Source organism: Stenella coeruleoalba (assembly GCF_951394435.1).
Source record: "Stenella coeruleoalba genome assembly, chromosome: 20".
NCBI classification, from domain to species: Eukaryota; Metazoa; Chordata; class Mammalia; order Artiodactyla; family Delphinidae; genus Stenella; species Stenella coeruleoalba.
This window is the reverse complement of record NC_137166.1, coordinates 27,416,144-27,426,865: the sequence shown is the minus strand read 5'-3', so window position 1 is coordinate 27,426,865 and position 10,722 is coordinate 27,416,144. Positions and strand designations below refer to the sequence as shown.

The window sequence follows — 10,722 nt, the reverse complement described above, 5'->3', positions numbered from 1 at the left end:
GGGTTGAATGAGGGTTGCCCGATAAATTACAGGATGCCCAATTTGAGGGACAGATACAAAAAAATGTTCACTGTTTATCTGAAATTCAAATTTTATCCTGTAGATCTCCATCTATTTATTTTTTTCTTTTCTTTATTTCTTTTGCTAAGTCTGGCAACACTCTTAGAAAGGAGCATTGGCTCTGGAGTCCAAGGTGTCCACTCTTTACCCTTCAAATCGATCCACCCTGTGCTGACTGGGGACCCCTCTGCCCACTGAATGAGCCCTGCACTCAACTCGAGCCTCCTCGTCCAGGGCTCCCATTGCCAGCCAAGGTTGCCACCAGGATGCTAAAGGGCTCTGCCTTGTGGTGCCCCTCCCATCAACCATGGTGCAGACCAGCCTCCATCCGCCACAGAGCCTCTTCACAGGCCTCCCTGCCTCCCCACTCCCAGTCTGAGCTTGACCCAGAAGCCAGAGGGAATTTTTTCGTCCCGTAACCTGACCATGTCCCTCTCTGCTGAAACCCTCCTTGTAGTCAAATTCCCCTCCGGAGCTCGAAGACCCTGGGGGTCTGACCTGTGCTCACTTCTCCCACCCGTCTCCCACCATTCCTTCCTCATCCTCCTTGCTTCTGCCACCCTGAACTATTAATACTTCAAGTTCCCTGAACAGGTCCTTTCTCACCTCCAGGCCTTGGTACAAGCTGCCTGGAGCACTGTCCGTCAGGTCTTTCATTTGCAGAAAGATGGCAACACACCCTTATGATCTCAGCTTTGCAGCCTCTCCTGATCTCCATGTGTCTGGACCAGGAAGCTGCCCCTGACCTGTAAAATCTAGGATGGGGCCTTCTCTCGCCTCCATAGCCTTTGCCCTTCCCCCATGACAATAGTTATTTCTCTCTCTTATGAATGTCTGTATCATTTCAAAAGTGAATTATCATCTGCAAATTTACTTCAACAAATCTTTTAAAAATTGGTAGACTAGGGAGACAAAGCCACCAGCAGCATGGGATATTTCAAATGCTTCTCTTAATTATTGATGGCAAAGCTGAACAAATTAGCCAAGATATGGAAGATTTGGACAACATAAGCAACAGACTTGATATAATGGACATTAATTGAATTTTGTCTCCCACGATCAGATTCTCCTTAAGCACTTATGGACTATTTTCAAAACTTGATAGTATACTAGATTAGAAAGCAACCTCCAAAAAAGTTTCAAAGAATTGCTATTAGAGCACATTCTTTGACCTCAGTGCAGTGGAGTTAGTAAGCACAAGCACAACTTTAATACTGTTTGAAGAAAATATAGGTTAATATCTTTCTGACTTCAGGGTGGGGAAACAACTCTTAAAGAAAACACCAAAAAGGTGTTAACCATGATGAAAAGATGCAACTGACCACATTAAAGATTATTTCTGTTTGAGATAGAGTCACAGATGTAGAAAACAAACATATGGTTACCAAGGGGGAGAGGGGGGGAGGGATAAATTGGGAGATTGGGATTGACATATGCACACTACTATATATAAAATAGGTAACTACTAAGGACCGACTGTATAGCACAGCAAACTCTTCTCAATACTCTGTAATGACCTATATGGGAAAAAAAAAATCTAAAAAATAGTGGGTACATGTATATGTATAACTGATTCACTTTCCTATACATCAGAAACTAACACAACATTTTAAATCAACTATACTCCAATAAAATTTTTAAAAAATTAAAAATAATTTCTGTTTCCCAAAAGACACCTGAAAATAAGTGAAAAGACGAGCCATATCTGGGAGAAGATGTAAGCACAGAGCTCGTATCAAGATCCCCTATGGATCAGTAAGAAAAGATAAACAACTTAAGAGAAAAATGAGCAAAAACCATGACCTGGCCTTCCACAAAAGACGAAATGGCCAGAAAACATGATGGGATCTTAAGTTCACTAGCGATCAGGGACATGGAAAGGAAGACCACAATGAGACGTTATTTTTTACCCAGTTGGCTGGTAAAAAGGGCGACATCTGACACTGTTAAATGTTGGCTGGGATGTGGATCAGCAGGAACTCTCAAAATTGCTGTCAGGACTGTAAAGTGATTCAAGCCTCGTGGAAAAACAGTTTGGCATTCCTCTGTAAAGATAACAGTGGCACACCCGTGTCCCAGCCATTCCACTCCCAGGATTCTATCTGAGAGGAAGCCCTGCAGGTGTATCTAGTTACACATCTGAAAGTGTTCGTAAGAGCACTGCTGGCAATCGCAGAAATGCTGCAACAACGTGGTGAATCTAAGACACGTGGTGCTGAGTTGAAAAACTCAAATCCCAGAGACTATACATGGTTTGATACTCTTTAGTTTTAAACCCAGCACAAGCAAATGATATCTAAGCATGTATACTCTACTAAGCTCTACAGACAGAGTGAGTGAGTGAGTGACAGCCACAAAGCTCAGGACGCCTCTGGGGAGGGAGAGGGGAGGAGGGGGAAGGGTAGCAGAGGCTCCAGAATTTGGATTTTATTGGAAGGCAAAGGGGAGCTGGTTTCTGAGAAGAGTGATGTGATTCCAACTTTTTTTTTTAATTTGAAATTAAGTTTATTCGTGCATTAAACAGTTACAGAATACCCATGGGACATTTTTAGTCCAACGATTAAAATTGCATTTAAAAGCCAACTGGAAGAGTTTACAGACCAAAAAGACATCTGGAGTAACTACTGTTCCCCTTTCCTTGAGTTTATATATGTTTACCTTTTAGGCAAGAGAGAGAACTGTGATTACTTCGTATTCCAGGGGATGTGATTTCCAGTTCCATTGTCTTAATGTGTATAAGAGTCTTCTGTGAAGGCCAGAGAATATCAAAGAATTTGATGTTGATTGGAAGAATTAAGAAGACAAGACTAATGGTTGGTTCACGGACCCACAATTTTACCACAAATCACTAGATGGGGTGGGGGGGGTATTATATTTCCCATCAATAAAACCTCAGGTATGTATTTTATTTTTGGCTGTGCCGCGTGGCTGGCAGGATCTTAGTTCCCCGATCAGGGACTGAACCAGTACCCCCTGCAGTGGAAGCATGGAGTCCTAAGCACTGAACCGCCAGGGAAGTCCCCTGAGGTATTTAAAGACTCCATAGATGTGGAGGGAATTCCCTGGCGGTCCAGTGGTGAGTACCCCAAGCTCTCACTGCCAAAGGCCCTGGTTCGATCCCTGGTAGGGGAAATAAGATCCCACAAGTTGCGCAGTGCAGCCAAAAAAAAAAAAAAGAAGACTCCATAGACATGGAAACTCACTTCTACGTCTCTCACAGGTCATGGCGAGGCTGAGAAGGCTGCGGTGGGAGCTCATACCTCCTTGGACTTCTCACATACGTTGGTGCCCAAACCTAACCAGGACTGGACCGTGTCAAACACTTCTCTGAACAAAGTGGTTCATCAGTTTTCTCTTCAGGGTGCATTCCAAGGCAACAGTGTGATCCATGATGAATTTTTCCTGGTCTGTTTTTGGCTTGTCTCAGTGCTAAAGTCTATGTCAATACAAAACAGCATGATCATTTACTGTGAGACCTGCCCGAGTCAAGGAATGGGCTCTCTTAAGTCTCAGCAGTCAGGGTTTAACCTAGCTCGTTTTTCTTGGCTATTCTCATCATCCAGATGACAGGAAACTTCTGTGGGGGCATCTCTTTTATTCTCCTCCATGGGTTCCAAAGGGCAGTCTTGACCTGCGGCCAGCACCTGTCCGACAGTCATGTCAGCACGAGCAGCTTTCAAGTAGCTGGCACACACCTGCCAGTCCTCCACAGAACAGGGCTCCACCACTGAGTCTCTGGGGAGGTCAGCTGGGAGAGGTGTCTCTAGGCAGCAAGGAAGGCTCTCCCCTTCTGCACTGGGAAGGACCCTCGGGACTGCATGGTTCAACAGGCGGCTGAGACCTGACATTACCATGATGTCACCGCTGTGCATAAACATGGGCGTGGGGGCTTCATCTCTTTTGAGGCCACCCAGGGGAAAGATGGCAGACTGTCCAAAGCTGAACGACAGCAGGGGTTTGGAGTGCTCTAGTTCAGATTTATCTACATGGATTCCCAGCGTGGAGTCTCATCGGTAGTAATTCAGGATACCAGCTTCAGCTCGGAAACCCTGAAATCCACAGGCGGTGTCCACTTACCCTGAGAGGAAAGTCAGGTCAGCAGGGGAAGGTGTGTAGTGATCTGCAGAGTATTTCTTACTGTCCCAGTTACAATGGTAGCCTAGGGTCACCCAGTGCAGTTTCTCTAATAAACTTCAGGGTCTCCATTTATTCTCTTCTTTATACCTTAGAAGCTCTTTGCTCTGTTCCCACAAATCTTGGGTCTCTTCTTAGTCACATGTGTGTCCAGGTTACATACATTGGGTTTCCGGGAATATGACTTAAGGCACTGCTTCACCTAATGCCGCTGGTGACCTGGGAGGAAAGGTTTGGGATAGAAGTAAATCCGGGGTAGGCTTGCAGTCCGTAGGCTCGCCACTTGCTGGCCAGCTGAAGTCCTGCTCTGTATGCATCGTGGTCACTGGCTGGGGACACATTTAGCTGAGATTTGACTACCCTGGGGGCACCAGGCCCCATGCCTTGGGCTGCTTGGGCCGCCAAGAAGTCAGTGACCCCTCCCAGGTCTGCGGTGCTGGGGCGGCTCTGCCGGCAGAAGCGGAAAAGCTTCGGAAAGGCGTCCTCCCCAGGCTCCGCTACCAGCATCGCCACAGCGCCCACGGCCACTGCCACCTTCCCCATCTTGCTGCCTGGCCTCGTCTCCATCCTGTTGTTGAAAAACAATGAAAGTAAGTGTGGAATTGCTACACCTGTGAGTTTTCAGGCTTTTCCTTCTCTGAGCCCCATTTTCTCCCTAATAATGGTAAGAGGGAACCCTTACTATGTACCCAATGCTCCCTACATATATTAGCTCACTTAATTTTCACAACAACTCTGTGAGGTAAGTTTGATTATTATCATGCTTGTTACACCCATGAGTCAACTGAAGCACAGAAAGGTTAAGTGACTTGCCCAAGGTCACACAGCCACTCGGTGCCGGAGGTGGGATTCAAATCAGCCTCTGCTTCCTTATCAGAACAGTAGAGGGATGGGAACAACCCCGCTGGATGATGAGTCCTCTAGAGGCAGGCGCTGTGTGTGTGTGTGTGTGTGTGTCTGTGTGCCCTTGGGGACCCAGCCGGGATGCTCAGGAAGTCAGCCATGATTATTGTCCTAGCAGGGTTTGGCAGGGAGGCAGGGAGCCAGCATGGGAGGGAATCAGAGACAGTCTGGGTTCGAATCCTGGCTCTGCCACTCACTCATCGCAGACCTTGGCAGTCCTTTTGAGGCCTCTCTGAGACTTAGTTTTCTCACCTATAAAATGGGGGCCGTCCTAGTTGCTATTTCCAGGGCTGCTGTGAGGGATCAGGGAGAGAAAGGTGTGAGTGGCCTGTTCCACCGCCCAGCGTGATGAGCAGTGCTTAAATGTGGGCTGTTATTAGTCACCTGTTCACGGATGTCCTCAGCAGCTCTCTCTAGGTGATTTCTAACAGGACTTGGTCAGGAGTAGGCCCTTCAGAGTGTGAACACCGGGTCCAGCGCCTCTCACACCACTGGTGATGTGAGCTGTGCCTAAGAACATTCACATGGGAGCCTCAGCCTAAGGGCCAGAAGGTCAGCAGCTGGGGTCAGGGTGAAGGTGGGCTCCTCAGCTGGCTGGGCACCGCCAGGACCGCAAGTCTGGTGCTGGGGTTGTCATTCCTATGGTGACCACCAGGGGTCACGCTTGGCCACTTCTGCCTTCTTCCCTGGTCCCAGAGCCCATGGGCAACCTGCAGAGGGCAGCGAGGACTCCCACATTCCTGCCAACTGCGAGGTGGGGCATTTCCAGCAAGAGTGCATCTGAGGCCCTGACTTGGCTTTCCCACCTCTGTTAAATAACAAAACTGGTAAGTTTTTCCATCCCTCTGTGGGAATATCTGCTGGTCTTTTATCTACCCATCCATTTATCTCTTTGTTCATTCACTCATCTGTTCATCCATTCAACCTTCTGTCTGTCCATCCATTCATTATTCCTCTATTTTCCATTTGTTCATGTATCCATTCATCTGTCCTTTTATCCAGTCATCCATCCATCCAACATCCAACATCTGTCCATCTACCCTCTGTCTATCCCACATGCACAAAGACCCCATGTTGAGCCAGGCCTGCTCAGCCTGGGGTTCCCCATGAAGGGAGGAGGCCCATTTGCTGCTCCCACCACCCCTCTCCCCCATCTCCTCCAGGATCACCATCTGGTGGGATCAGGGATGTACCAGGCAATGATAACATAAGATGATGTGTGTGGACAAAATTGGGGGTGCAAAAATGTCACATTTCATTATTAATTTTTATAGCACATTAGACTCCAAGGCTCTCCCATCCTCTGCATGGGGATCGACATTGTGGAGAAGGTCTCTGAGTTAAACAAAAATCTGAGAGGCTTATGTTGCTCCTGGAAGGCAAATGGGTGAAGGGCCTCTGGTTCAACTTCAGCCCCTCGTAGTCACTGCTGATGTCCTCGTATTGGAGCCCATGGGGTCTCTTCGTCGGCTGGCTCCCGGCCCCTCCCCAGGCTTCCTGGCCCAGGGGATGCTTTGCTGAGAAGCTGCCTGTCAGAGGCACCCCAGACCTTCCTCCGCAGAAACGGGAGCCTCTGGTCTCAGGCAGGCAGGTCCTGGCTTCAGTCCTTCACCACAGGGACCCACGCCGCAGGAACACAAACCGACCCAGACCCTAGATCCTGCAGCCTGTGGGCTTGGCTGCTTCCTTAGGCGAGCTATTAGGGCAGGGTGAGCGGTGTAACCCAGCCTGGCAGGAAGGTTTCTTATGAGAGGGGACTTCTAACTGAGACCTCCATGTTGAGTAGAGTGGGACAGGGGAAGGCAAGTGGGAGGGGGAAGTTGGGGGTGGTAAGAGGAAGAGAGAGTGCAGACACATGGGCTTGGTGGGCAGGGTGGCAGTGGGAGGGGCAAGAGAGAAACCAGAGGGGTAAGAAGGGGCCCCATCTTGGAGCTTGGGCAGTGGGGAGATATTGAAGGTCTTTGACCAGGTGAGCTCCCCGTGCAGGTGGTGTTTCCAAAGAGTCACTCTGGCAGTGGGTGGAAACAGGTTGGAAAAATGTCCAGGGAGGAGTAGCCATCTCTGGTTGTTCCCGGGTGGACGTGAGACACTGGTGGGTCACCCCTCCCACGGTTGTGCTGACAGCAGGAATGGAGGGAGGGGGGTCGAGGCTCTGTGGGGCGTTGGGAGGGGGCACCCACAGGATGGAATTGCTTGGCTGGCCACCAGGTTGTGGGTGGAGTCATCAAGGCTGATGCCTGGGGTCCTGGGTGGTGGGTGGTCTGTCTGTAACTGGGGTGGGGAACCCACGAAGGGAGAACAGGTGGTATGTGTGTGTGCCTCAGTTTTACTGATGTAATCCTTTATTGTTAAACATTAATAAAATGTGAACTATAGAGAATACACAGCATCTATACACCATTTAACAAAAATTATAAAGCAAATCCCCATGTAACCCCCACCCCCTGAAACCTCCAGCCTCTTTTCTCCATCCCACACCTTCCTGCACGGAGCATGGAAACATCCTGACATTTACAGGCATCGCTTCCTCACTTGTATTGATAGTTTTACCCCCTATATCTGCATCTCTGAATAACATAATTTTGGTTTTCCCTGTTTTAGAAGTTTATGTAAAAAAAACCCCATGTTCCTTCAACTTACCATTAAGTGGGTGGGATTCATCTGTGTCTTTGTGTGTAGATACAGTTTATTCAAGCTCATTGCCGTATGCCATTCCAGTACGTGACCACACTACAAGCTATGAACCCATTCTCCTGTGGATGGACGTTTGGGATGTTTGCAGGTTAGGGCTATTGTAACCAATGCTCCGATGAACGTTCTCATATGTACATAGAGGTACATATTTATACACGTGTTTCTCCAAGCTGTGTATCTGGGAATGGGATTTCTGAGCTACAGGTCATATGTATCTTCAACTTTACTAGAAGATGCCAGTTTTCTGAAGTGGGTGAACAAATTTACAGTCCCACTCTGCTTGGATGAGTGTTCCCATGGCTCTCTGGTGCTGCACAAGGCATTACTATTTTTTGGCAATCTGCTGGGTGTGTAATGGTATCTCGTCGTTACTGTAAGCTGCATTTCCAAGGCAATTTAATGAACTAGAGCATCTCTTCATATATTTATTGGCTGGTTGGACCCTCCCCCCTTTTAAAGTGTCTATTTAAATCTTTTGTCTATTTTCTATAGGGTTGTTTGCAGCGTATGCCTCTGGTGCCAGCGTCACTCCGATTTCGGCCGCTGTGCGGGGTACAAACCTCCCAGCAGAGAGCCAATCTTTCCACATTCTACCCAGGGTCTTCTCCAACACTGTGGAAAAGACTGGAATGGGGGCGTGATAGCTGATGAATGGGCTCCCCACCTCCTGACCTTCATGGAGACAGCTCTGGAGCTCCTCAGAGGTCCTGGAGGTCCCGCTGCCTACAGCAGTGACCTTGATAATGCCCTTGTATTTGGATGTCTGCCTGCCCTGTCTCACTCTCCCCACCCCTCACTCCTCCCTCGGGCATCATCTTCTAGACGCCCAAGCCCTTGTCTCAGGCTCCCTTCTCCTCTTGCTCTTATTGATTTCTGGGGGATATTTACATATTCTGGATATGACTCCCTTGTCTGTTACACTATTGCAATTATATTTTCCCACTCTGTGATTTTTCTATTCACTTTTTTCCCCTGTAGTCTTTTTTTTTTAAGTAAAAAATTTTTTGGCCTCACCACGTGGCTTGTGCGATCTTATTTCCCCGACCAGGGATCAAACCAGGGCCCTTGGTAGTGAGAGCATGGAGTCCTAGCCACTGGACTGCCAGGGAATTCCCTCTCCTGTAGTCTTTTGATGAATAGAAATTCTTCAGTTTAATATGTTCTAGTTGATTAAACATTTACCTGATGGCTGGTGCTTTTGTGTCTAAGAAATTCTTCCCTTATTCAAAGTCAGGAAGACATATTTCTATATCATTGCTCAGAAGTTTTGTAGCTTTTCACCATTAGGTGTTTAATTTACCTGCAATTGGTTTTCATGACTGGTATGTAGTAGGATTGAATTTTCTTTTTTTTCCCATATGGATACCCAACCATCCGAGCACCATTAATTAAAAGTCAAGTTTCTCCTCGATTCGCAGAAATGCCACCTCTGTCGTAAATCAGGCAGCCACGTATGTATGGGACCATTGGTGAGTGTGTCAGTTTATTTCTGATGTCCCAATTAAGTTTTAGAATTTTATCTGAATTTTGTACATTCCTGGTTAGATTTATTTCTAGGTACTTGATATATTTTGAAGTGTTGTAGATGGTGGTTATATTAGTTACTTATTGACATGTAACAAATTATCCCCAAACTCAGCATCAAAACCCCAAACATTTATTATCTCCAGTTTTTGTGAGTAGGAACCTAGCTGGTGGCTCTGGCTTAAGGTCTTTTATGAGGCTGCAGTCAAGCTGATGGCTAGGGCTGTGGCTTTATCTGAAGGCTTTGTTTCCCACAGTGAGAAGCTGGAAGAAGGACCTCGGTTGTTGTCTTCTTTGAAGAAAGAATTCAGCAAAGAGACCAAGGCTGTTAAAAAGATAAAAGCATTTATTAGAAGCAAAGTACGTGTGGAAGAAGCAAAGTATTTGTGGAAAAAACAAAATATGTGTAAAAGAGCCCACAGGTGAGTCAGATTGAGTTTCACCCAGTAGGGGCAGCTTAGATTGCTTATATAGGGGCAGTTTTCCTTTTTTTTTTTTTCCTGGCCAGTCATCTCCATATTTGGTCCTGGTGTGGGTGTGAATCTCTCAGCCAAGATGGATTCCAGCTGGCGTATCCTCTCTCCTTTTGTCCTTCCCGTAGACTGAGGGTCTTCTCTGTGCATGTGTTGGGCAGGGAAATCCACAAGAATGCACCCAATCAGGGCCCAATTCTCCCACTGGTATCCCATCTCAAAGAGTCAGCAGGAGACCAGCTGCAGCTGCTCAGCCTGGGGCCTATCTATATCCTACCTCAGCTTGATTTGTAGGTCTGCCTCATGTCATGGCAACTGGCTTTCCTGGGAAGAAGTGATTTGAGAGAGAGAGAGAACACCCAAGAATGTAAGCCACAGTCTTTTAATAACCTAACATCAGAAGTGACATCTCATGATTTCTGCCATATTCTATTTTTTTTTAATTTTATTTTTATTTATTTTTTATTTTTGGCTGCTTTTGGGTCTTCGTTGCTGCACGCGGGCTTTTCTCTGGTTGCGACGAGCAGGGGCTACTCTTCGTTGTAGTGTGCAGGCTTCTCATTGCGGTGGCTTCTCTTGTTGTGGAGCACGGGCTCTAGGCACACGGGCTTCAGTAGTTGTGGCTCGTGGGCCCTAGAGCGCAGGCTCAGTAGTTGTGGCACACAGGCTTAGTTGTTCTGCAGCATGTGGGATCTTCCGGGACCAGGGCTCGAACCCGTGTCTCCTGCATTAGCAGGCGGATTCTTATCCACTGCGCCACCAGGGAAGCCCCATATTTTAGTCATTAGAAGTAAGTTACTAAGTGCGGCCCACACAAGGGGAGGGGATTACATAAAGACGTGACTACCAGGAAGCTGGAATCATTTGGGGCCATCATATAGTGAATAGAGCTTGTTACAGTGACCTTTTGAAAAGTTTATTTTCTAATAGTGGT

General features: G+C 47.3%; 1 pseudogene across 1 annotated transcript; it reads right to left on the bottom strand.

The window, feature by feature from the left end:
* Window positions 1–3,523: 3,523 nt before the first annotated feature.
* Window positions 3,524–4,878, bottom strand: LOC307178962 (nucleic acid dioxygenase ALKBH1-like; annotated as a pseudogene). Its single transcript has one exon. The product of its transcript is annotated as a nucleic acid dioxygenase ALKBH1-like (transcript).
* Window positions 4,879–10,722: the final 5,844 nt, after the last annotated feature.